Source organism: Pelodiscus sinensis, chromosome 30, assembly GCF_049634645.1.
Source record: "Pelodiscus sinensis isolate JC-2024 chromosome 30, ASM4963464v1, whole genome shotgun sequence".
NCBI classification, from domain to species: Eukaryota; Metazoa; Chordata; order Testudines; family Trionychidae; genus Pelodiscus; species Pelodiscus sinensis.
The window spans coordinates 5,631,544-5,658,911 of NC_134740.1; the positions used below are offsets into that span (position 1 = coordinate 5,631,544).

Here is a 27,368-nt window from a genome sequence, read left to right on the forward strand (position 1 = left end):
TGACGCCATCAGGTGTCTCGCCTGAGAAGATGGCGTCTCTCAAGGGCTCATTCCTTTCTCACGTGCCATTTTCTTCAAATTTAGTCAGTATCTGACTTCCTGCTTTCACTTTCATCACACTAAAAATTGTTATAAATGACCAAAGCTTTGTGCCCCCGTTTTGTCTCCCCTGTGCCGGTAAGTGATAAATTCAATTCACATTCATGTAAGATTTGTTTGTTCAATTCTCTGTTCCACTCTCTGGCTATGTCAGACTTCATGGAAGTTGCACTTTTAACTTTTTTGTGGTCAAGCTATTTGGGCTCACACAGTCCATGAAGAAGTAGGATGGACGGGAGCAGTACTGCCGTATTTTAGACGTTCTAGACATTCAGTTAATTAAATTGCCTGTAAAAGGTTAAACCAAGAGACAGGGGATATCCAGGGGGCCAGTGAGAGAGTAAGGGTATGTCGACACTACAGTCGTTAGTTCGAATTAACTTTGGGAGGCGCTACACACGCGAACTGCTAGTTCGAACTTAATTTGAACTAGCGGAGCGCTTAATTCGAACTAGGTAAACCTCATTCCACGAGGACTAAGCCTAGTTCGAATTAAGTAGTTCGAATTAAGGGCTGTGTAGCCACCTTATTCGAACTAGTGGGAGGCTAGCCCTCCCCAGCTTGCCCTGGTGGCCACTCTGGGCACAACCAGGGAAACTCTATGCCCCCCTCCCGGCCCCGGAGCTCTTAAAGGGGCACGGGCTGGCTACAGTGCCCGTGCCAGGTGCAAGCCTTCCAGCACCCAGCCAGCAGACCCTGCACCTGGCACAGATCGAGCCACACACCCGATGCTCCCCAGCCCTCCCCCTCTTCCTGGAACCAGGCTGGCGGCTCCCAGGAGCCTGCCCGGGGCCACAAGAGGCGGGTGCCCCCCTGGTCTAGTGCGAACATCGTGGACCTCATTGAGGTTTGGGGGGAAGCCTCCAACATCCACGACCTCCACACTAGGCACAGGAAAGTGGCCGTCTAGGGCAGGAGAGCTGCCAGCCTGGCCACCCAGGAGCAGGTTTGCATGAAAATCAAGGTGGTCCAGTGAGACCCCGACCCTGAGCCCTGAGCTTAGAACATAAAAACATAAGAACGGCCGTACTGGGTCAGACCAAAGGTCCATCTAGCCCAGTAGCCTGTCTGCTGACAGCGTCCAACACTAGGTACCCTGGAGGGGATGGACTGAAGACAATGACCAAGCCATTTGTCTCGTGCCATCCATCTCCAGCCTTCCACAAACAGAGGCCAGGGACACCGTTCCTACCCCCTGGCTAATACCACTCCATGGATCCAACCTCCATGAATTTATCTAACTTCTCTTTAAACTCTGTTCTAGTTCTAGCCTTCACAGCCTCCTGTGGTAAGGAGTTCCACAGGTTGACTATATGCTGTGTGAAGAAGCTCAGGGCTCAGGGTCGGGGGTCTCACTGGATCAACTTGATTTTCATGCAAACCTGCTCCTGGGTTCACATGTGACCTTTGGTGGCCAGGCTGACATCTATTCCTGTGTCTAGTGCGGAGATCGTGGATGTTGGAGGCCTCCCCGCAAACCTCGATGAGGTCCCCAATCTCCGCACTAGACCAGGTGGGCACCCACCTCTTGCAGCCTCGGGCAGGCTCCTGGGAGCCACCAGCCTGGTCCTGGGAAGAGTCAGAGGTCTGGATGGCAGCGGGTGGCTAGCCTCCAACTAGTTCGAATTAAGTGGCTAAACAGCCCTTAATTCGAACTCTTTAATTCGAACTAGACGTTACTCCACGTAGAATGAGGTTTACCTAGTTCGCATTAAGCGCTCCGCTAGTTCGACTGAATTTGATCTAGCGGTTTATATGTGTAACCCCATGAAAGTTAATTCAAACTAACGGCTCTTAGTTCGAATTAACATTGTAGTGTAGACACACCCCTACAAGGGAGCCACTCGAAATTATAATCATCCGTAAACACACTCAGTTACCCTCTGGTGCTGCTCCTGGCGTATTCAGGGTCTTGGAGCTGGCAGTGGGAGGCTCCTTCTTCCTCGTCAGTATCCTCATCTTCCTCATTGCCCCCTGCTGCTCCTAGAGCCAGGGAACTGCCTAGTTCTGTGAAGGGCCCTTCATTCTGTGCCTGGGATTCTCCCCACAAGGTGACCCCTTTGGGCTAGAAACACCCGTCTCAGGTCTGAGGAAAATCCACAGGGTCTGAAGGGGCTTTGGACGCCATCAACACTTGAGTGAGCAACTGAAATGCATCTAAAATGCAGCCGTGTCCAGGGAGAGAAACACCTGCTGTGTCACAGCCCCCACCTCCGTCAGGTGGCCCCCTGTCCTGCTCACCCCTCTGCCCCCCAGCTCCATCTCTAGCTGGACATGGCCCGGCCTCCAGCTCCTGTTGCCCAGAGCGGGGTCAGTCCCATCCCACAGGGTCAGGGTTTGGGGACTGGAAACCTGCCCCAGGCCCGTCACTCGCTGTCTGTGACAATGTTCCCTGCAGCCCGGCAGAACTTCCCAGTGCTATTTTCAAACACACGGCAGGGCCCCAGCTGGATCTGGGCCTGGCTGGAGAGCGTTGTCAATCCCCCGCTGGGGTCAGTGTGTTGCGTCTCCTGCGGTTGAAGGGGCCTGGCGTAAACTGAAGTAACTCACCGAAGTTTCCTTTAAGCCAGTTGAATCCTGGGCCCAGCCCCAGAGCTGTCAGTCACTAGGGGCTGCTGGTTGAGCTCCTCCCCCCTCCACAGTATCAGCGATGGAAAATCGGCAGCCATCCCCCACACGCCCTGTGCCAAGCTGTGTGGTGACCACACCTGAGGCTGTGACTTCCTCTGCCTGTGTCAGAGGGGAGGGTCCCATCCCCCCTGCACCAGATGGGGCCAGTAGCTGAGCTGAGAACCCAGCTCCCAGCTTAGAGTGATTGGCTCAGCATGGTGCTGCCTCTGCTCCTGCCTCTGCTGGGTAAGTGCCCCCCTCAGCCCCAGCCCCTCGGTGTGTCTGTCGGGACACTCCCCCTCTCTGACCACGTCTCCCCTTCTCCTTCTCCCTCAGCCCCTCCCCAGAGCTCTCACCCCCTCTCTGCTCTTCTCCTCCAGCCTCGCTCCAGAGTCTCCCCAGGCCGGTGACCCCCGCAGGTAACGACGTCTCCTGGCCTTGCTGAGATGCTCGTGGTGGGTTGGGAGAAGTCAGTCAGTGGGGGTGGGGCTCCCCTACCTCCCACATTGGGGGTGTTTGAAATTGCAGGGAAGGGGGATTCCCAGGGCCCCCCGTGTCACCCCTTGGGTGGTTCCAGCTGCCCATTCACAGGAGTCTCCCATGGACCCTGCAGCTGCAGCTCCAGTCCAGAGCCGCGTCCATGGGGCAGAAGAGCAGGCCCAGATAATGGCTCCTTGGGGCATCTCTTTGGTGGGTCCCTGCCCAGGCCGTAGGGGAGAAGCTGCCCCAGCACCATGGGGGCTTTCCAGCATCAATATGGGAACTTCAGCAGAGAGAGCGAGGGCTGGACGGGCTGTGGAGACTGAGCTCCCACCTCCCCATGACACTGAGCGCCCCTAGGCAAGGCCCATCAGTGTGGGGCCATGTGTGGGGGGGTCTATCTCCCCCAGGTCTGTGCCCCCACAGAGGGTTCAGGGTCGGGGCACAGACCCAGCACCACCAGCCAGGACACTCAAAGCAGGTTTTGCAGAGACCCCAGAGGACAGGTGGTGAGTGGAAAAACTCCCCCCTCCCTTCCCCATGTCCGGCCAACCCTTCTCTCTTCTGTGCAGCGACTCTGGCGGGTCTGGGGATGAAGAATTGGCAGAAACCACCCTGCCCCTCTCGGCCTCCTGCTTCCCCCAGAGTGTGGGATCTGGAGCTGCACTGGTGGGTGAAGGAGCCTCCCAACCTGCCCTCACCCCTCCCCTGGATGGAGAGGGGGGCAGCCTGTGGATACTGAGACACATGAGGGAAACTTCCCACCCAGCTCTGCTCCTGACACCCCTTGTCTCTGCTGGGACAGGCCAGTTGAGTCCTGATTGTTCTTTGGCACAATCCCCTTCCCAGCTCCTCTGTTGTCGGGAGGGTAGAGCAGCAGGTTGGGGGGCAGGGCAGGGACACTGGGAGGCCACTGAGCATAGAGCAGCAAGTTGTGGGCTGCAAAGGTGAAGATGGGGGAAGGAATTTGCCCAGCTGTGCAGAAGGCAGGTCCATGTTCTAGGAGAGACTCCAGGAGCTGAGCCTGTTCAGTGTCACAAAGGGAAGGTTGCCCGGAAGTTCCGACGTGGGGAACAGACACGCGACAATGGAGGGTTCTGTAGGTGGCCAGACAGTGATTCTACACGATCCAGTCCCTGCGAGCAGGAGCTCCACAATTTCCAACTGGGAATGAACTTTTGGATTTCATCATTGGAGAAGTAGCGGGACACGAGAGAGAATCAGGCCGTGGGTTATTTGACGTGGGGCATTTCCCAGAGGGGAAAGGTGCAGGGTGCTGGGCAGTGAAATGCGGCTGGTTTGTGTTTATATTTCTCCTCTCACTCTGATTTTCTCTTAATTGCACCCTGGCCTGTCCCTCTGCGCTGACCCCTCTGCCTCTGTTCTAGATCTCCTGCCACCTCCTACACTTGTGAGGAACTCCACATACCGAGCATATCCCCCAGGGGAGCTGGTGAGGCTCATGTGCTCCCCACCGCACAGTGAGCAGGCTGGGGGATACAGATTCTTCTTTCGAAAAGGGCAGCAGGGCCTCTTCATCCCCACTAAAGAGCCCTGGCTGCAATTCCCAGCTGAGAGGGGACGGGCTGGGTCCTACACCTGTGCGTACTGGAGAGAGGATCCCGAAGGAGCAAAGTCATCTAGGTGGAGCAACTCCATCTCCCTCACAGTGACAGGTGAGCCCCTTTCCTGCTGTTTGGTGGGTGGGTCACTGGGAATCTCAGGCCCATCCCAACACGTCAACGTTGGCCCTTGGCTCTGGCCAGGCCCCCCCTTGTATCTCTTGTGATTAGTTCAGGAGAGGGATTGGTCACTGTCCTATTCCCCATCCCACTGCTGGCACCAACACCCCAGCAAGTGAATGGGCGAGATCCCAGCAGGGGTCAAAGGGCTGGAGCTTCTCTGGCATCACTAGGCTGGGACTCAGCTGGAGTGTGGGAATCTCCCATGGGGCACCCAGGGCTCTGCAGCATTTGGCTGTCTCTGCTCTTAGTGCCGGGTGTCCTGCTCTGTGTCTGCTGGGAGCAGCTCCCTGACACCCCCGGCCTAAACTGCACAATCCCAAACCCACCTCCTGCAGGCTGAGCTGTCCCAGGCAGGATCTGCCCCCTCAGGTACCAAGCAAGGGAGGCAGGTCCCCTGGGTTCCTGGCAGGGAGATCTCTGTGGCTCAGTGTTTGCGTGTCCTGGCAGGGACGTGGCTCCTGAGAACAGAGCTGGGGCTGGCTGGGGTCTGTGTCCTTCCTCTGCCCTTCACTGGCTCTTCCTTTGCATCTGTCACCAGATAGGAACCATCTCCCCCCACTGAGCCCCTTGTCTTTTCCAGCCCCCAACCTCACTGTGTCCCCGCAGCGACCTGTCTACATTGCTGGAGAAAATGTGACCCTCACGTGCTCAGCTGCTGGGGTGTCCAGCGTGTCTGGGATCCGGTTCTTCAGGGACAGCCAGAAAATCCACTCCATGGAATTACCCTTCCCTCGAGACAGCTACACTGACTCCCTGCAGCTGTCGGGTCCATCTGGGTCACATGGAGTGTACAGCTGTGAATTCTGGAAGACAGTGTCTGGGCGAGAGCTCCTCTCGGAGACAAGCAGCCCCATCAACATCACAGTGACAGGTGAGCCCCCTTTCTCCTTCCTTCTACTCACACCATGGCAGGGCATCTTTTCATGACGTGCAGAGTGAGAGACAACCTGCCCATTCAGCTCCACATAGGGAGACTCAGATCAATCTGAATCCTCCAGTAATATCACTCCCTGGTTCCTAGTAGGTTTGTGGGGAATTGTTGATGCTACTTTGGGGTTCAGAAGCTCCTAACCCAGAGAAACATTGAATCCGTTCAAGGACCAGCTCCAACTGATGAAAAGCCTCCCCTTTAGTCAGTTTAGTGGGATGCCAGGAGTGGCTGGAGGAAGATGCAGAGCTGGAGAACAAGGAACTCTACAGGACCAGGAGGGAAAACCTGCAGGTCCAGGAGCAAGGGGCTGTGCCTGGGGAATGGTCCATTTGGGTCCCAAACGTCTGAGGGAGAAGGTCCCCCTTATCTGAAGGAAGAAATCCCCACCCCGTCCTGGATCTCACTCATTTCTGTGTGGAGCCTCCCAGCACCCTGAACTGTAGCAAGAGGCTCTGGAGACAGAGCCCAGGTTGTCTCAGAGCACACGGAATTTTGGGAACCATCTTCACTTTCTACCTTTCCACGTCCCTGCTGATCCTTCCCCTTTGCTGCACCCCACAGATCCCCCTCCCCAGCCAGTGCTGAGTGTGGATCCCCCGTCTGGAGCGGTGAGTGAAGGGCTCCCCCTGCTCCTCACCTGCACGGCCCCAGGGGACACCGGCGAGAGGAGGTTTCATTTCTACAAGGACGGAGTTGAGTTTGTCCCCAGGGACGCAGGGTCTGAGATCAGCACCATGGAGCCCGGCTCCCGCTCTGTGAAGGGCTCTGTGCTCAGCATCCCACGGGCCAGTCCCAATGACAGCGGGGAATTCACCTGCGGGTACGAGGCCAACGTGAGTGGGAGGTGGGTCCCATCCCTCCGGAGCCAGGCTGTGAACATCACCGTGAATGTCCCCAGGACTGGTGAGACACCCCTAATATCTTCATTGAGCTGAGTTTGTTATTCCCATGGGAGGAGACGCATCCCCAGGAGCTCTGCTGGGAGAGGGAGGCTGGTTGGGGTAACATGGAGAGAAAATAAAGTGGAGGTGAAATTCCCCTCCCCCCCCCCCGGCCTTTTTCTGTCCTTAACACTGGATCTCACTTCCCCCTCTGGGGCAGGCTGGTACAGAAGGAATGTGCCATTTACAATTCAATGGAGTGGGTTGGGGGGTGTCACCAGAATTATTTTGGAAGGGCAGGTCCCTGCAGCACCAGGAATGTCCCAGTGCCAGGTGAGGCAGCCCGTGGCTTGCTGGCCTCTACCTAGATAGATTCCCCTTCTCACCCAGCACATTTCCCGGTGGAGCAACCAGCTCCCAGACCCCAATGGCCAATCGCGGACAGGGCAGGGTACAGGGCAGGCAGAGAAGAGTGGAACAGACACTCATGTGGGGTGAATGAGGGTCAGTGTCCCCCTCTCTGAGAGAGAAGGGCTGTGGGTGGGTTTCACATCCCAGCTTGGGGCTGCTGAGATTCTGGGGGAGGGGGTGCTAGAAGCACAGACACACGGACACCATGTGCATCCCTCAGCAGTGATGTTCACCGGCTGGTTCCACTCCAGATTCTTTCCCATCAGGTCACAGCTTCATCAGTGTCTGGGAGCTGGCCGTGGGCGGCTCCTTCTGCCTCATCAACGGCCTCATCTTCCTCGTCTCCTGCTGCTGCTCCTAGATCCAGGCGCCTGGCTTGTTCTGCGCAGGGGCCCTTCCTTCTGTGCCTGGGATTCTCCCCACAAGAAGACCCCTCCAAGCCGCCCTTGCTCCCTGTGAATTCCAGCCTGGAGGGGGAGATGCTGGTGGGAAGCCCTGGAGCGAGAGCTGAGAAACATCCACAGGATCTGAAAGGGCTTGAGCACCAGCAACGCTTCCGGGACCAGCGAAAACGCCGCTGTGTTTGGAGCGGGGCACGGCCGCGTATTCATTGGGGTATAACCCTCATGCACAGAGTCTGCTTGCTCTGTGTGAACTCCTGCACCCCTGTATTCACACCCTACACACCGACACAACGCTGTGTGCACCCTCTGCCTCGTGAAGTGTCACGGGACTCGCCCCTGGCACGTGCCATTGACATCACTGTGCACTATAGGAGGCAGTGCCACAGAACGAGATCCGGCTGCCCTCTGCGAGTCTGTTTAATTGTCTTTATTGGAACTAAGGGGAACCAGGCTGCCCAGGGCTCGAACACCAATGGGGCAGGGTGAGAGGGTCCCCCTTCCCCGAAATGATCATATTGATCTCAATATGCATCACGTGCAGATGCTTTGGCAACATACCTCCTGTAGCCTATCGGCTGTGTCTACATTGGCACCCTTTTCCGGAAAAGGGATGCTAATGAGACACTTCGGAATTGCAAATGCCGCGGGGGATTTAAATATCCCCCGTGGCATTTGCATGAACATTTCTGCCGCTTTTTTCTGGCTCGGGGTTTTGCCGGAGAAAAGCGCCAGTCTAGACGGGATCTTTCGGAAAATAAAGCCTTTTCCGTAAGATCCTACTTAAAATGAGGAATAAGGGATCTTCCAGAAAAGGCTTTATTTTCCGAAAGATCCCGTCTAGACTGGCGCTTTTCTCCGGCAAAACCCCGAGCCGGAAAAAAGCGGCAGCCATGTTCATGCAAATGCCGCGGGGGATATTTAAATCCCCCGCGGCATTTACAATTCCGAAGTGTCCCATTAGCATCCCTTTTCCGGAAAAGGGTGCCAATGTAGACACAGCCATCCAGTTTAGTGTCACACCCTGCTGGATCTGTGCCTCTCTCTCTGGTGTGTGAATAATTCCCATGTGGCAGGTTGGAGCTGTGCGGTTTGGGATTGTCTCTGGTTTTAAATGGGCAAATGGGAGCCAGGAAGGATTCTCCTCTGGCAACCCTAATGGCCGGATGATCAACTTAATGGCTTGTAAAAGGCTCTCAAAGGGGTCACCATGTGAGTCTGTAATTTCAGAAACAAGGCCTGGTCCTGCAGCACCTTGGAGACTAACCAAGATCAATAGAACCAGGAGTTTTGATGGGCAAACCCCACGTCCTCAGGTGAACTGGAATGTTTCTGTGATTTCCACTCCAGTCCACCTGAGGCAGTGGGGTTTGCTAGGCAGAGGGGGTGGAGAATGAAGGATTCCTGCCCCAAAAGAAAGTCTGTGGCAGCCTCTCTCTCTCTGGCTGGCATGACACCCCCAAACGGAGAGCCAGGGACCCAAGTCACAAGGAAAGATTCTTTCTGGCTCTTTGGCTTGTGTGAAATAAAAACAGTTGTAGGGTAAGTTTGAATAAGCTTTGGTGTGTTCGAACTAGCCACGTGCTTCTGTTTGTTTGAAATGTGGAACTTCCTTTGCTCTGCCTGTTTTCACTCACAACCTCGTCAATCCGTCATGTATTTATCATGTCAGATATAAACTGCCGTGTGTGCTGTGTGTGCGGGGTGTGCAGACAGAGTTGTGTGTGTGCTGGGGATGTGCTGTGGGTGCAGCTGATACACAAGATGGCCCCAGAGAGGCAATGTGGATTGACCAGTGTCCATGGGTCAAGCCAACGGAAGAGAAGTGAAACTGGCCGGGGTGTGACGCTGGCCCGTCTGATCCCTGCTCTTGCCCTGGCTGCAGGGATTAGCTAAGGGACGAGCTCACAGCTGGAGACTGGACCAGGGCACCTGGGGCTGGTTTGCTCTGCAGAGGGGTTAGACTTACAAGAAAGTCATTAGTGTTTAGACCCTGTGAGCGGTTCCTATGATGGACCCTGCGTTTATCTCCCTGATCATGGCCACACCCCCTGTCCTAAGGTTAGTTTTAAGTGTTTGCTCTGGAACTGTGAAAAGCCACAGGATGACGTGTGAAGTACAGCGCTAGTTTGCCACAGGAGGGGCGATTTCCTGCCCAGTGTAAGAAGGACCCAGACAGCCGTCAAACAATTGTGCAATGTTACCAAATTTGCCCAATACTCTGGGGTATGCTCATTTATCAGGGTTACCCTTATGGGACTGGGGGAAGGTTAACAGTTCTATCAGGGTGCTGTTGGTGCTTACTTGGGCTCTCATATGGAGCTGAATTCTCCCTGCTGCCAATTCCCCCTCCCACTGGAGCTCTCCTGCAGGAACTAGGTTCCTCAGGACGGGTTCTTACCACCTTGGCAACACACCCAGACACTCACACCCACTAACAGAGCACGTCTGAGAGGACTGGGTACTCAGCACTCCCAAGCTGACCCCCTCATATGTCCCTGGACTCAGCTGGCTGGGTTTCACAGCAATGCCACACTGCACCCTCATGTGCCTTTGGACTCCGTGGGCTGGATTAAACAGCATTTTAAGCTACCATCCTCATAAGCCCCCAGGTTCAGCGCCCCCGATCTCCACTTTCACACCACAGTCATTCACTGGTAAACCACACGATGAGCAAACCCCACAGGATTTTGGGCACTACAGGGATCTTTTGCTTGGGTACAAGAAGCGTTGTTGCAGAGCGAATGGGGAAGCCAAAACAACACCCCTTAAGGAAGAGTGAGCAAAAGAGAAAGAGAGAGAAGCAACCAGTTTAACAATGAAAGTGATTTATTTCTGAGTAGTGAATAGATATCAAACAGTTACAATATTAACAGTTTACATAGGGCAGGGTCAGGAGGCTATGCTTAGAGAGATAGTTGATGGGAGGGAGGAGAGAGAGACCTCACCACTCCACGGAGCTTGCACTGATCGGGGTTCCCAGATGATGATCGTAGCCGGGGGTCCAGAGGGCAGGAGAAAAGCAGGACAGAGCCCCCAGCACGATCAGACAGGAGATGAAGAAGTCTCAATGGAACTGATGCAGTTTAAGTCCAGGTATCAGAACAGTTTTCTTGGGGCAAGGATAGGAGTTTTTATAGGGATAGTTCAAAGAGAAAGAGGAGAGACAATAGAGACTGATCACACCTGGTTATGGGTGATGTTCCTTGAACGAGCTCACAATGCAACTAGGCAGTTTCAGTATTTTAGATGTCAATAGGATCGTTACTAGAATTGGTCTGATAATGACTAATTTGGGTGTGAGCAGGCCTGGGTTCATTAGCATCTGGAGCAGGGATTTCCCATCAGGCAGTGCTTCTCTGCTTTCGGTGTCCCATAGTTCAGTGCGGTTCCTGCCTTGGAAGAGCTGCTCTCCATTCTGTATGCTAATGAGATGTCCCTCTGTTCCATCTTTAAAGCAAATGAGGCTGGGGTGTTTCCTTAATTGTATCACCCTTGTCTGAAGCAGTTTAGGTGTGTCTTCCCTGGCCTTTTCTTTGCTTTGTCTTTGATTCTAGCAGAGGCCTGAGTGAGGGGAATGGTTTTCCATGAATGTCACTCCCTGGCTCCCCAAGAGCACAAGGCTGACAGGTGACCATGTTCTGGTTTCCCCAGAATCACAGAGCTGGTGGGAAACAGCAATAACAGTGGAGAAAACACATGGCTTTTTGCAGCCCTGACTGATGAAGTGGAGAAAAACATGGGAACTTGTCACTGCCTCTTGCCCCTGGGGGGAGGGATTCCCATACGCAGCCAGGCCTACAACTGGAGACACTTTCTTCAATACGACAATAGATGGGAGCCTGGAATTGGTGGGTTTTTTAAGTCTCATGCTAGTTACCAATAACCCACCCCTGCCACTGCTGTGTGTGTTCCACAGTAACCACCCCCCTGTGTTTGCCTGGGGCCCTTTTAGGTTTTACTTTTTGTTTCTCCTCATCTTGCTCAGACAGAATGTGAACCTGAGCTCCTGGGGCCGGTGTCAGTGGGAGAAATGTTCCAGCCTGAATCCCCTCCTCAGGTGTGCTTGATCCCAGTGTGTCTGTGAGAAACCGCCCAGCCAGAGTGTCTGCCACTCCAAGCACTTGAGTTTCTGTATTTGGGATCTTCAGTATTGCACAAAGCATTTATTTCCGCCAGTATCTGTGATTGATAAAATTTCCCAAAGCGAACACTGTCTGTGGGCCCAGGCAGTGACCCACAACTTCCACAGAACTGTCTGCACCTGGGTTCACAGACAGTGTCAGTTTTCACCGGAAGTGGGACCCTCTTGGATTGGGTCTATTCCAGCAGCATTCACTGGTACGGAGCACATGGAAAACCCCTTCTGGCGAATGCAACTCTTGGGCTTCTGCTGTCACAGTGTCTGCCGCCCTGCATGTCTGGGGAGCATGTTCTGAATTGGAATCTCTTTCTTGGAGCCGTTTATCTTTTCACAATTGTTAATACCCCACACGGGTCTGTCTCTGAGCGAGAGACTCTGTCTGCTCACAAAAAGTTTTCTTCATTCTGTGTTTTATTGCTCCATGACGCCATCAGGTGTCTCGCCTTAGAGGATGGCGTCTCTCAAGGGCTCATTCCTTTCTGACTTGCCATTTTCTTCACATTTTGAATTATCTGACTTCTTGCTTTCACTTTAATCCCACTTCAAATTGTTATAAATGACCAAAGCTTTCTACCCCCATTTTGTCTCCCCTGTGCCCGTAAGTGATTAATTCAATTCACATTCATGTAAGATTTGTTTTTTCAGTTCTCTAGTCCAGTCTCTGACAGTGTCAGACTTCATGGAGGTTGCATTTTTAACTTTTGTGGTCGAGCTATTTGTGCTCACATTGTACATGCACAAGTATGATGGATGGGAGTTCTACTACCCTATTTTAAAAATACTAGACATTCTGTTAATTAAATTGCCTGTAAAGAGTTAAACCAAGAGACAGGAGATGTCCAGGGGCCCAGGAGAGACAGTGATAAGAAAATGAGAGATTTGAATAGAAAACCATGTTCCTCGTGCTTTAGTTTTTGTGTGAGTTCAGGGTAGGAGCTGGGCAAGAGATGGACTAAGCCAGGTTTTTTCTGCAATATCCATGCCTAAGGCAAGACTAATCTTGTAACTACAGATATGAGTAGAACAGGGAAAGTTCAGTTAGATGCAACCATTGTGTTTTTATTTTGTGTTGTGGTTCAACTCCTCTCTGCTTAGCCCATGTGACCCCTGATACCAACTGAATGAATCTGTCCTTTCATTTGCCTTTTTTGAGTTGCTCTGTAACACGTAGCAATCAAGTCTGTCTTCTTGTTTTGTTAATAAAACACCTTGTAAGGACTATGATCTGATTCCTGTGTCCTAGATGTCAGGGGGTTCTGACTGATTGTGCCTGAAATGGAAGGTCGGCTGTTAAGAAATTACACTTTGATTTCCTAATCTCTCCTGAGGAAGGTCTAAAGAGCTCGGAGTTACCCCACAGGTAGAAGTTCCTAAGTGAGTCATCTCAAGGGGTTTTTCATCTGGGTGATTAGAACTTCTGCCACGCAAGGTCAGGGGATCTGTGACCTTACAATGTTTTTTACACCAAAGCTTTAGTGGCAGGGAATTTTAGGTCTCTTGTGGGCCCCCAACTTTTGCATTCGATGAGCCAGAGCAGGGAGCAGCCTGGACAAGAAGCCTTTGCTCATCTCGGTTTGCATCCTCCATTTCACTTGCAAACCCTGGAGTTAGTTCCACAGATCTGCCCGTTTTCTTCTCATTCTCTGCCTCTGACACCCTGTCATGATCTTGGGGTTCATTCAATAACAAACCAGCCAGTAAATAAATGGCCGAGGGAGCTTGTGGAATCTCCATCCCTGCGGATATTTAAGAGCAGGTTGGACAGACATTGATCCCGGATGATGTCAATTGTGCTTGTCCTGCCATGGCAGCTGGGGATGGAACTTGATAACCTCTTTAGGTCACTTTCTTCTCTAAGATTATGAAATGGGATGGAGGTTTTAACACAAGACACTGGAGAGCATCTGTGGTGATCTGCTGGGCCTGGGTTCTCCACCCCAACATCCAGAGCACATCCCTAAACTCCTCTATTTTTTTAGGAGGTAGCAATGCTACATTTTAATATTCCATAAAGACATTCAATTACCCTTTGTTGCTGCTTGTGGCTTATTCAGGGTCTTGGAGCTGGCAGTGGGAGGCTCCTTCTTCCTCATCAGTATCCTCATCTTCCTCATTGCCCACTGCTGCTCCTATAGCCGGGGAACTGTCCAGTTCTGTGAAGGGCCCTTCATTCTGTGCCTTGGATTCTCCCACAAAGTGACCCCTTTGGGCAAAAGAGCGCGCCGAGGACAGAAAGCCAAGTGGTCCAATCTAGGGGTACGTCTAGACTCCATCCCTCTGTCGGGAGAGGGATGCAGATTAGGGAGGTCGACACTGCATATGAAGCGGGTATTTAAATATCCGGTGCTTCATTTGCATAAAAATGGCCACTGCTTTTTGCTGATGTGGCACTTTGTTGGCAAAAAGCAGCAGTCTAGAGGGGGATCTGTGGAGAAAGAAAACCTTTTTCGGCAGATCCTGTAAACCTCCTTGCAGGAGGCATAAGGAATCTGTCGAAAAGGGCTTTCTTTCTCGACAGATCCCCCTCCAGACTGCTGTTTTTTGCCAAAAAAGCGCTGAGTTGACAAAACGTGGTGGCCATTTTTATGCAAATTAGGCACGGAATATTTAAATCGCTGCCCTATTTGCAATGTCGACCTCCCTAATCTGCATCCCTCTGCCGACAGAGGGATGCAGTCTAGAGAGACCCTCACGGTCTGTGCCAAAGTTCCCTGTGGCCCAGCAGAACTTCCCAGTGCTGGTTTCAACCACACTGCAGGGCCCCAGCTGGATCTGGGCCTGGCTGGAGAGTTGTCGCCAATCCTCCGCTGGGGTCAGTGTGTTGCATCTCTTGCTGTCGATGGGGCCTGGTGTAAACTAGAATATCTCAGCTGAGTTTCCTTTACCCCAGCTGCATCCCTGGCCCAACCCCAGAGCTGTCAGTCACTAGGGGCTGCTGGTTTAGCTCCTCCCTCTAGTATCAGCAGTGGAAAATCGGCAGCCGTCCCCCACACGCCCTGCACAGCGAGCACCGAATTCGGTCACACAGCTGAGCTAAGCGGTGACCACACTTGGAGCTGTGACTTCCTCTGCCTGTGTCAGAGGGGAGGGTCCCATCCCCCCCTCCCTGCACCAGACTGGGCCAGTAGCTGAGCTGAGAACCCAGTTCCCAGACCAGAGTGATCGGCTCAGCATGGTACTGCCTCTGCTCCTGCCTCTGCTGGGTAAGTGCCCCCCTCCCACCCAACCCCTCGGTGTGTGTCTGTCGGGAGACTCCCCCTCCCTGATCACGTTTCCCCTTCTCCTGCTCCCGCTCCCCCTCCCCAGAGCTCTCACCCCCTCTCTGCTCTTCTCCTCCAGCCTCGCTCCAGAGTCTTCTCAGGCCGGTGACCCCCGCAGGTAACGACGTCTCCTGATCTTGCTGGGATGCTCACGGTGGGTGGGAGGACTCAGACAGTGGGGGGAGGGGGGAGGATCCCCTGCCTCTCACATGGGGGTGTTTGAAATTGCAGGGAAGGGGGATTCCCAGGGCCCCCTGTGTCACCCCCTGGGTGGGTCCAGCTGCCCATTCACAAGAGTCTCCCATGGAACCTGCAGCTGCAGCTCCAGTCCAGAGCCACGTCCATGGGGGCAGAAGAGCAGCCCCAGGTGATGGCTGCTTGGGGCATCTCTTCAGTGGGTCCCTGCCCAGGCCATAGGGGAGAAGTTGCCCCCAGCCCCATGGGCATGACCCAGCCTCACACTGACAATCCCAGCAGAGAGAGCGAGGGCTGGATGAGCCAGGGAGACTGAGCTCCCACCTCACCATGACACTGAGCCCCTGGGCAGGACCCATTGGCGTGGGGCTGTGTGAAGAGGAGGGGTGTTGCTCTGCCCCAGCTCTGGCCTCCCACAGGGGCTCAGACCCAGCACCACCAGCCGGGACACTAAAAGCAGGTTTTGCAGAGACCCCAGAGCACAGGTGGAGAGTGGAAAATCTCCCCCCTCCCTTCCCCATGTCCAGCCAACCCCCCTCGCTTCTATTCAATGCCTTGTAGCTACTGCTGGGGACCTGGGGTTGGAGCTTTGGAAGAAACAGCCCTGCCCCTTTTGGCCTCCTGCTTTCCCCAGAGTGTGGGATCTGGAGCTGCACTTGTGGGTGAAGGACCCTCCCAACCTGCCCTCACCCCTCCCCGGGATGGAGAGGGGGCAGGCTGGGGATACTGGGACACATGAAGGGACCTTCCCATCCAGCTGCGCTCCTGACACCCCTTGTCTCTGCTGGGACAGGCTGATGGTGTCCTGATTGCTCTTCAGCACAACCCCCTTCCCAGCTCCTCTGTTCTCTGGAGGGGAGAGCAGCAGATTGGGGGACAGAGCAGGGACATTGGGGGTCACAGGCTGTGGAGTGCAGGGGTGAAGATGCAGAGACGGGGGAGGAGGAATTTGCCCAGCTGTGCAGAAGGCAGGTCCATGTTCTAGGAGAGACTCCAGGAGCTGAGCCTGTTCAGTGTCACAAAAGAAAGGGGAGGAGGCAAAGGGGACTGAATCCTTGCCCAGAAGTTCCAACATGGGGCGCAGACACGTGACAATGGGAGGTTCTGCAGGTGACCAGAGAACGATTCAACACGACCTGGTTCCAGGGAGTGGGAGCTGCACAAATTCCAGCTGGGAATGAACTTTGGGTTTTCTTGATAGGGGGAGAGAGATAATGGGACACGAGAGAGAGAGAGAGAGAGAGAGAGAGAGAGAGAGAGAGAGAATCAGGGTTTATTTGGGCTATGTCTACACTACAGGGTTTTTTGAGAAAAACAGACATTTTTCCAAGAAAATACTCACGGAAAGTCCACACCTCAAGCTCGTTTTTGCGCAAATAATGCAAGGAACAGAGGGGTTTTTCCATTATAGGTATTCCTCATTCTACAAGGAAGAAGACCCTTTTATGAAAGACCTCATTCAACAAGAGATGTGTGTTGACAGGAAGGAAAGAGGAAAAGGCACAGGCGGCCTTTTGGCCCTTCTGCCCATGGCAATCAGAGCTGACTTTCGACCTCTGTAGTCCGGATGCTTTTTCACTGAGTTTTTGCAGGGTGGACGTTGTCTTGTGTAAGAAGGTTTCTTCCGAAAAAGCTTCTTGTGCAAGAGTCCTGCAGTCCAGATGCAGCCTTGCTGTGGGGCATTTCCCAGCGTGGGGGTAGGTGCCAGGCAGAGAGATCTGGCTGGTTTGTGTTTCTATTTCTCCAGGGTTGATTTCTTCTCACTTGTCATTTTTTCTTCAATGCATCCTGGCCTCCCCCTCTCCCCTGACCCCCTTGCCGTTGTTCCAGATCCCCTACTGGATCCTACCCTCTTGGTGAGAGGCGGCTCTTTGGTGTATCCCCCGGGGGAGCTGGTTACGCTCGTGTGCTCCCCTCCTCTCGGTGAGCGGGCTGGAGCCTTCAAATTCTTCTTCCGAAAAGGGCAGCAGGGCTCCAGCACTCTGCTCAGGGAAAGTCTAGAGCCCCAGCTCGAGTTCCCAGCGGAGAGGGGACGGGCTGGGTCCTACACCTGTGCGTACTGGAGATTGGGATCCAAAGGAGAAAAGTCATTTAGGAGCAGCAGCCCCATCTCCATCAGAGTGACAGGTGAGCCCGTTTCCTGCTGTTTGGTGGGTGGGTCACTGGGAATCTCAGGCCCATCCCAACACGTCAGCTTTGCTCCCTGGCTGTGCTCAGGGCCCCTCCTTGTATTTCAAACACTCTCTGGTGGGCTTGGCTGCCAACTCATCCTCAGAGACTGGGCACTGCTGTGTGGCAGCTCACAGCACTGGGGCTCCAGGTGGGCACTGCTGCAGGGAAGCTCACAGCACTGGACTCTGAGCTGGCCACTATCAGGGAGACCCTCAATGAACATTGAGCCCTGCAGCTGCTCGACTGGTCTCTTGTGATTAGTGTCAGGAGGGGGATTGGTCACTGTCCTGTTCCCCACCCCACTGCTGGCACCAATGCCCAGTGGGTGAATGGGTGAGATCCCAGAAGGGGTCAAAGGGCTGGAGCTTCCTTAAAGTCACTGAGCCAGGTCCCAGCTGGAGTGTGGGAACCTCTCCTAGGACACCCAGGGCTCTGTGGCACATGGCTGCCTCTTTCCCTTAGTGCCGGGTATTCTAGTATGAGCCTGCTGGGTGCAGCTCCCTGACACCCCCAGCCTTGGCCACACAAGCCCCCTCGTCCCAACCCATGCAGGATGAGGTGCCCTGCGTGGGAGGTGCCCCTCAGGTACCCAGCAGGGGAGACTGGTCCCCTGGATTCCCGGCAGGGAGATCTCTGCTGCGCAGTGTTTCCCTGGACTGTCAGGAATCTGGTTCCTCGGCCCGGAGCTGGGGTTGGCTGGGTCTGTGTCCAGGATCCCTCCCTGCTCTGCCCTTCCCTGGCTCTCCCTCCGCCTCTGTGTCAACAGGCACCTATGTAGTAACCATCCTCTCCCCCAACCCTCTTCTCTTTTCCAGCCCCCCAGCTCACTGTATCCCCACTGCAGCCTGTCTACATCGCTGGGGAAGCCATGACCCTGACGTGCTCAGCTGCCGGGGCACCTGCCGTCTCTGGGTTCCGGTTCTTCAGGGATGGCCGGGAAATCCACTCCAAGAAACTCCCCTCCCCTCCGGACAGTTACAACCATTCCCTGCAGCTGTCGGGTCTGTCTGGATCACAGGCCGGAGTGTACAGCTGTGAATTCTGGAAGACACTGTCTGGGCCAGAGCTCCTGTCAGAGACAAGCAGCCCCATCAACATCACAGTGACAGGTGAGTCCCCCTTTCCCCTGCTGTTTGCTGGCCCCAGGGCAGGGTATCTTCTCATGATGCCCAGGGTGAGATGCTGAGCTCCACACAGGGAGATCCAGGTCAGTGTGAACCCCTTGGAACATCACTTTCTGGTAGGTTTGGAGGGAGTTGTTGATGCTACGTAAGGATTCAGAGGCTCCCAACCCAGAGGAATATTGGAAAACCTGGGTCAGCCAAGGCCACTGGTGCAGGGTGCTCACAGTATGACCATCGCAGTGGTCAGGGTGCCAATTCTAATCACCCACCCCAGCAGCTTCCCTTATTATTACTGCCAGGAAATGGATCAATTTGTGGCCTTTTACCCAGTCCTGCATCAGCACCAATAGATCAGGGTGCCCTAGTGCCCATGTGCACTGGAAGGGAACACGCCAGACTGAGGAGCTTGACACCCAGGGTATGTCTACACTACCCTCCTAGTTCGAACTAGGAGGGTAATGTATGCATACCGCACTTGCTAATGAAGCCCGGGATTTGAATTTCCCGGGCTTCATTAGCATAAGCGGGGAGCCGCCATTTTTAAATCCCCGCTGCTTCGAACCCCGTGTAGCGCGGCTACACGGGGCTCGAACTAGGTAGTTCGGACTAGGGTGCCTATTCCGAACTACCGGTACACCTCGTTTCACGAGGAGTAACGGTAGTTCGGAATAGGACCCTAGTCCGAACTACCTAGTTCGAGCCCTGTGTAGCCGTGCTACACGGGGTTCGAAGCAGCGGGGATTTAAAAATGGCGGCTCCCCGCTTATGCTAATGAAGCCCGGGAAATTCAAATCCCGGGCTTCATTAGCAAGTGCGGTATGCATACATTACCCCGCTAGTTCGAACTAGCGGGGTAGTGTAGACATACCCCCAGAGATTAATGATCCCTTGGACACGACTTCTTCTATCAAAGCAGGGACTTGATCTCTGAACAAGCTCCCTGGTCCCACTGCCGTGACTGGTTCATACTCACAGCTGAGGCACAGACGAGAGATCCCTGACCCCTGCTGCGCACTGGCTAATCCATGCGGTTGCCAGGGGTCCGGTTTATGTCCGGACAGTCTGGTAATTGCAGCTCTGTCCAGTTAAAAAAAAAGAGAAAATACCAGGCACGTAAAATGTCTGGTGTTTTCTGTTTCTCTTGGACAGAAGGCCAGCGGGGACATTTTTCCCTTGCTGTGCCTGGTGGGGCAGGGAGAGCAGGGAGCGCAAGAATTTAAAGGCACAGTGACCTTTTTGGTCTCCCTATTTTTTTGTTTGCTCAGCCAATGTTTGGGTTTTTTTGTGAAGGTATCTGGTAACCCTAGTAATCCAGTTGACCCAGCTGATCTCAGAGAGAGGCCCTAGGTTCCCCTGGGTAAAATATGGTCCAGAAACGGCAAAGGCTAAGAATGATTTTAATGGACTGTATGGGGAAAAATTTACACACAAGCAAACATTATGTAGGGGCACATTCTTGCATAATGTGAAGGTGATTTGAAAGGGAAAATGTGAACAATATTCAGTGTTTTTATTTTGTGAGGGTAGATGGCAAAATAACCACCAGAAAGCAATAAATTCAGCTATTTGAGACTGAGGCTGAACAAATCCCTGTTGCCATGGCACCCAAATTGCAGTTACTTAAAGTTAATTAACACACCTGTGATTACTTAAGAAATTGCTAGAACTCATTGAGGCAATTAGTTAACTAAGGCAGCTGAAGGCAATCTAGAACCTGCTGGAGCAGACTGATACAGTGAGGGTTGAATGGGGACTCTGAACCCTTCGAGGACCACCTGGAACTGGTTAAAAGCCTCCCCTTTGGTCAGTTCAGTGGCGCACCTGGACTGGTGGGAGGAAGATGCAGAGCTGGAAACCTAGAACGGTAGAGACACTGTCAGGTCCAGGAGGGAACGCCCTGCAGGTCCAGATGCAAGGGGCAGGGAGAGCCCTGCCTGGGGAATGGTCCCTTCAGGCCCCAAAAGTCTGAGGGAGAAAAACCCCTTTTGGAAGGAGAGAGACTGAGATGAGGGATCCAGTCTGGGGCCTCCAGGCTTGTGGAGACCACTAGAGGCTGGGGGATTTTTCCACTCTCTTTCCCTCCTGCGAAGAAGCAGAGGGGCTGAATCAGACTGTGGCTTGCCCCTGAAGTAGCGGGGTCAGACGAGCTGTGGTGAGCCAGTGCAGGGAGCTAATCAGACGGGGAGTTGCCAGACAGGGAGAGAAAGCCCTGACGTGGAGGACCCACTGTATGAAATTCAGAGCTTTGTCAAAATTCCTACATCCCAGGAGCCCAGATTGTGTGTGAAGGGGCAATTCCCATCCCTAGCCCGGCCCTCGCTCATGTCTGTGGGGAGCCTCTCAGGGTCTTATGGTGAAACAAGAGTCTGTAGAAGAAAGCCCAGGTCAGCTCTGAGTTCATTGATTTCTGGGCACCATCTTTGCTTCCTCCTCTTCCCTGCTCCTGCTGACCCCTCCCCTTTGCTGCTCCCCACAGATCCCCCTCCCCAGCCAGTGCTGAGTGTGGATCCCCCATCTGGAGCAGTGAGTGAAGGGCTCCCCCTGCTCCTCACCTGCACGGCCCCAGGGGACTCCGGCGAGAGGAGGTTTCATTTCTACAAGGACGGAGTTGAGTTTGTCCCCAGGGATGCAGGGTCTGAGATCAGCACCATGGAGCCCGGCTCCCGCTCTGTGAAGGGCTCTGTGCTCAGCATCCCACGGGCCAGTCCCAATGACAGCGGGGAATTCACCTGCGGGTACGAGGACAACGTGAGTGGGAGGTGGGTCCCGTCCCTCAAAAGCCAGGCTGTGAACGTCACCGTGAATGTTCCCAGGACAGGTGAGACGTCCCTAATTCCTTCATTGAGCTCCCTGTGTTTCTCGCATGGGAGGAGACCCATCCCCGGGAGCTCTGCTGGGAGAGGGAGGTTGGTTGGGGTAACATGGACATAGAAAACAAAGTGGAGGTGTAATTCCCTTCCTCCTTTCTTTCTCTGTCCTTAACACTTTGATGGCCAAAGTCCCTCTGCACGTCCCTGTGTCCTTAGCTTGGGGCTGCTGAAATTCGGGGGAAGGGGGTGCTAGAGGCACGGACACACGTACACCATGTGCATCCCCTCAGCAGTGATGTTCACCGGCTGGTCCCACTCTGGATTCTCTCTCCACAGCTCTCAGCTTCCTCTGGGTCGTGGACCTTTATGTGGGCGGCATCTTCTTCTTCATCAATGGCCTTATCCTACTCGTCACCCACTGCTCCTCCTAGATCCCAGTTCCTGGCTTGTTCTGCGCAGGGACCCTTCCTTCTGTTCCTGGGATTCTCTCCCCAAGGAGACCCCTTTGGGCTTCACTTCCTTCCTGTGAATTCCAGGCTGGAGGGGCAGATGCTGGTGGGACGCTCTGGAGCGTGAGCTGAGAAACATCCACAGGATCTGAAAGGGCTTCAGCATCATCAGCGTTTCTGGAACCAACCAAAATGCAGCTGTGTCTGGAGTGGGGCACAGTTGTGTATTCATCAGGGTAGAACCCTCATGCACAGACTCTGCTTGCTCAGGGTGAACTTCTGCACCCCTCTATTAACACCCTACACACAGACACAACATCGTGTGCACCCTCTGCCTCCTAAGGTGTCACGGGACCTACCCCCAGCACTGGCCAATGACATCACTGTGCACTATAGGAGGCAGTGCCACAGGCGGAGATCCGGCTGCCCTCTGCGAGTCTGTTTAATCATATGTATTGGAACTAAGGGGAACCAGGGATGCCCAGGGCTCGAACACCAATGGGGCAGGGTGCGAGGGTCGCCCTGCCCCGCAATGCTCATATTGATCTAAATATGAATCACTCCCAGACCCTTTGAGCAACATACCCCCTGTAACCGATCTATTTTGGTGTCACACACTGCTGGGTCTGTGCCTCTCATGCTGGTGCATGAATCATTCCTGCATGGCAGGTTGGAGCTGTGCGGTATGGGATTGTCTCTGGTTTTAAATGGGAAATGGGAGCCAGCAATGGTTCTCCTCTGGCAACCATAGCGGCCGGGTGACCAACTTAATGGCTTGTAAAAAGCTCTCAGAGTGGTCACCATGTGAGTCTGTAACTTCAAAAACAAGGCCTGGTCCTGCAGCACCTCGGAGACTAGCCAAGATCCATAGAACCAGGTGCTTTCATAGGCAAACCCCACGTCCTCAGGTGAACTGGAATGTTTCTGTGATTTCCACTCCAGCCCACCTGAGGCAGTGGGGTTGGTCCACACAAGCTCGTGGTTCTATCAATTTTGGTTAGTCTCTATGGAGCCACAGGGCCACTCGCTGCTAAGGGTTTGTAAACAGCCTTGTTTTGTGTCTCAAGTGTGAGCAGTAGTGGGTCCTGGAAAGTCCTGTTCCCATGCCAGCTTATGCAATAGCAGTTTAATCAGGTAACCCTTCCAGAAATGCTGGGGAGAGAGGGTGGAGAACAAAGGATTCCTGACCTAAAAAAAAGTCTGTGCAAGTCTCTCTCTCTGGCTGGCATGACAACCCCAAAAGGAGAGCCAGGGACCCAAGTCAGAGGGAAAGGTTTTCTCTGGCTCGTTGACTTGCATGAAATAAGAACTGTAGGGTAAGTTTGCAATAAGCTTTGGTGTGTTAGAACGAGCCACGTGCTTCCTTTTTGTCTGAAACTTGTAACTTACTTTGCTTTGCCTGATTTCACTTCCGACCTCTTGAATCCTGCATATAGCTCTCGTGTCGGAAGTAAACCGCCGACCCCGGTGCTGACTGTCCCTGTGTGCTGTGTGTACGGGGTGTGCAGACAGAGTTCTGTGTTTGCTGGGGATGGGCTGTGGGTGCAGCTGATACAGAAGGTGACTGCAGACAAGGCAATGTGTATTGACGAGTGTACGTGGGTCAAGCTAACAGAAGAGAAGTGAAACTGGCCGGGGTGTGCTGCTGGCACGTCTGATGCCTGCTCTTGCCCTGGCTGCAGAGATCAGCTAAGAACTGACGAGCTCACAGCTGGAGACTGGACCAGGGCACCTGGAGCTGGTTTGCTCTATACCAGTATTAGACTTTGTCATGGCCTTGAGGGAGTGTCAGCAGCCTGGGGACTAAGCTGTTAATTGTACCTAGCCAGGTAGCAGACAGCCAATAGAAATGCAGATAGGGATTTCAAACTGAGACAAAGGAATTTTTGGTTTTCCCTCCTTTGTCTCTGAGCCACAGTTTGCTCTGTAGATACTGAGGGAGACAGAAGACATGTCTCTCTCCAATAAAAAGACTCTTCAAAATGTGTAAGTAGGGTAAAGACTAGAAAACACCGTCAGGTTTTATTGTTTTCTGGTTTGGAACTTTGGATCTGATGTCTCTGCTGTTAGAAATGGGTTTTCCTCCCTTTTGCAACTAAGTTTGGCTCATGGCAGAATTCCCCACGAGAGTATTAATTGGTGACTTTTTCCATCTCGTCATGATGCTTGCAACAGGAGTTTTGTTTTAATAATAAAAGTTCTTTATTTTTTATTAACCTTGTTTTGGTTCAGTTCTGTGTCCTGGAAGGATCTGTCTGTCTGTGGGATCTGCAGGCCTCTGACTAGGGGGCAGCTGCCACAGACTGAAATTGGTATTTTCTCTTTTTTTTTTTTTTTGTCAAGCTCTTTGGGGAAAAGATCTTGGGGTGCCCTGGGGTTGGTTTCAAGTGTCCACCCCTGCTTGATGGTAACAGTGGGTGTTATTGCCAAAATCTAGGATTTTAAGATTGGGGGGAGGGGAGATTTTTATACCAAAGCCTGGAAAGGGAAGGTTTGGGGATTGTTTTTGCAGGCCCCCACTTCTGCATTCATCATGCCAGAGTGAGGAATCAGCCTTGACAGACTCTGTGAGAGGCTCCTGTGTTTGGGTCTCCATTCATCTCCCTAATACTGGCCACACCGCCTGTCCCAAGGTTATTTTTAAGTGTTTGCTCTGGAACTGAGAACCCCTGCACAGCCACAGGATGACGTGTGAAATACGAGTTTGGCCCAAGAGGAGCAATTTCCTGCCCAGTGCAAGAAGCCCTCAGACACCAGACAAACAATTGTGAAACCACAGAAGAGAAAACACTTTATTGAATGCTCCCATCCGCTCCATACCTGACCCATGAATGGCAGAAATGCACGTGAATGTGTCACCTCCTCTTCGCCTCTGAGAGAAGGGAATAAAAATAATAAGATAATTAACTATGCCCCGGTACCACTAGACCTCTGACTTGAAATAGGACCCTGGCTTGACTTCAGTGGATGAAATCTTTCTTTTTTCATGTTTTCCAGTTTCTTTGGAAACAATGCCCCTGAGCAAAGTCAGTTCTGTCACCCCAAACACACCTTTCTCCACTGTTCATTTGTGGTTTGCAGCTCTAGCTGCATCCAAGGCTTCTTGAGGGGGGTGATCATGCTCCACTTTCACTGAGCCCCAGATGATGGTGTCACCCACGGACGTGTCCGCCCCATTATGATGTGGCGCTCTCTTGGTTCTCAAGCTCTGCCTAAGAGGCAGCATAAGAGACTGTTTCCCAAACAAGGGGTTAAATGTGCATAATCTTGAGCTCTCTCCAGTTAATTTCAGCTGCCAAGACCCTGAGGACGGATCCAATGTGCTGAGATTTGGGGCATTTGCAACCTGAGCTGTGATCTCTTCTCTGGTGGTGGTTTCCAATGTTCTCCTTTGAGAGCCGCGGGGAGGTCCCTGGGGCTCAGGAGATGTGTGTCTGGCTGTTGTTTTCTCCGTGTTGAAGAGGGAGCTCACCCCTTCCATCAGATCCTCACCACTTTGCCTGATTTGCCTTGTTCCATCCTCGCAGGCTCAGCCTGGAACGCATTGCGGAGAGCAAATGGCACTTTCCCCAGGGATGGGCACTGGCTTATCCAAATTGTATGTTCACCCAGCAAGCAGCCCAGCACTTGGATCAGGGGATGATATTCCTGAGTGAGAGCCTCAGAGAGCTCCAAGTAATCTCCTAGGGAGCGCACCTGCTCTCTAGAGTGAGTTTCCCACATGCAGCCATCAATGGGAGCCAGCACACGGGTATTACCCATGCTCCTTCAAAGTAGGAATAAGAGATCCTCCGGAAAAGGGCTTTTTTCCGGAGGATCGGGGCCAGTGTAGACGCTCTTTTCCGGCTTTTCTAAAAGCCGGAAAAAAACGGCGGACATTTTTATTTAAATGCTGCGGGGGATATTTAAATCCCCCGCAGATTTCCCTATTACAACCTGTGAAATTAACATGCCCCTTTCAGAAAAGGGGCCAGTGTAGACGAGCCCTGCATGTCTGGAGAGCATGTTCTGAAGAGAAATCTCCTGCATGGAGCTGTTTCTGTTTTCACATACAGGCAGTCCCCGGGTTACATGGATCTGACTTACATCGGATCCCTACTTACAAACGGGGTGAGGCAACCCTGCACTAGCTGCTTCCCCCCAGCAGACCAGGGAGATGCGAAGCTAGCGCCCCCCAGCACCACACCAGGGAGACGTGAAGCTAGCGCCCCCTCCGCAGCAGACCAGGGAGACGCGAAGCTAGCGCTCCCCCGCAGCAGACCAGGGAGACGCGAAGCTAGCGCTCCCCCGCAGCAGACCAGGGAGACGCGAAGCTAGCGCCCCCCCGCAGCACACCAGGGAGACGCGAAGCTAGCGCCCCCCCGCAGCACACCAGGGAGACGCGAAGCTAGCGCCCCCCCGCAGCACACCAGGGAGACGCGAAGCTAGCGCCCCCCGCAGCACACCAGGGAGACGCGAAGCTAGCGCCCCCCCCCCGCAGCAGACCAGGGAGACGCGAAGCTAGCGCCCCCCCCCGCAGCACACCAGGGAGACGCGAAGCTAGCGCCCCCCCCCCGCAGCACACCAGGGAGATGCGAAGCTAGCGCCCCCCCGCAGCACACCAGGGAGACGTGAAGCTAGCGCCCCCTCCGCAGCACACCAGGGAGACGCGAAGCTAGCGCCCCCCCGCAGCACACCAGGGAGACGCGAAGCTAGCGCCCCCCCCCGCAGCACACCAGGGAGACGCGAAGCTAGCGCCCCCTCCGCAGCAGACCAGGGAGACGCGAACCTAGCACCCCCTCCGCAGCAGACCAGGGAGACGCGAAGCTAGCGTCCTCCCCCCCCAGCAGACCAGGCAGACGTAGAGCGGCTTTTCTCAGCAGACACCTCAGCTTGAGAATAAAGGACTGAGGGAAGTGAGGTGTGGGAGAATAAAACTGAGCTCTGGAGAAATGTTTGGCTAGAGTTTCCCCTACTGTATGTACCAGTTCCAACTTACATACAAATTCAACTTAAGAACAAACCTACAGTCCCTATCTTGTACGTAACCCAGGGACTGCCTGTATTGTCTTTAATAAAACACATGAGTCTGTCTCTGACGAGAAAATCTGTCTGTTCACCAAAAGTCACAGCTTTGCTGAGTTTCCTGCATTCTGTGCTACACTGCTCCATGACGTCATCTGTTTTTTGCACTCCTGTAGAAAATTGTCTCTTTCAAAGGGCTCATTCCCTTCTGACTTGCCATTTTCTTCAAATTGTGTCAGTATCTGACTTCCTGCTTTCTCTTTCTTCACACTTAAAATTGTTAGAAATATCCAAAGCTTTCTGCCCCCCAACATTTTGTCTTCTCTGTTCCTATGGCTTCTACATTCAATTCAAGTTTGTGTGGGATTTTTGTTTTCACTTCTCTACATCATTGTCTGACAGTGTTGGACTTGATGGAGGCTGCATTTTTTTTTTATTTTTTGCTTTTCTTAATACGATCGAGTTATTTGTGCTGATACAGTACATGCACAGATTTGATGGATGAAAGCCGTGCTACTCTACTCTAGACATCCTAGACATTCAGTTAATTACATTATCTGTAAGGGTTTATGCCAAGAGACAGGGGTATCCAGAAGTCTTGTCAGGGAGCCAGAGAGACAATGGCATGAGAGTGAAAGATTTAAATTGAAAA

The 27,368-nt window shown here is 53.3% G+C and overlaps 1 long non-coding RNA gene and 1 gene segment (V, D, J or C); one reads left to right on the forward strand and one right to left on the reverse strand.

The window, feature by feature from the left end:
- Positions 1-27,368, reverse strand: part of LOC142821336 (Ig heavy chain V region 3-like) — a 250,481-nt gene that overhangs the window by 123,757 nt on the left and 99,356 nt on the right.
- Positions 4,318-5,799, forward strand: LOC142821389 (uncharacterized). Of its 2 annotated transcripts, none has more exons than XR_012898162.1 (3): positions 4,318-4,486; positions 4,578-4,865; positions 5,515-5,799. It is a non-coding gene; the product is annotated as an uncharacterized LOC142821389 (long non-coding RNA). The 2 variants fall into 2 exon arrangements; XR_012898163.1 differs by having other exon boundaries at positions 4,332-4,416.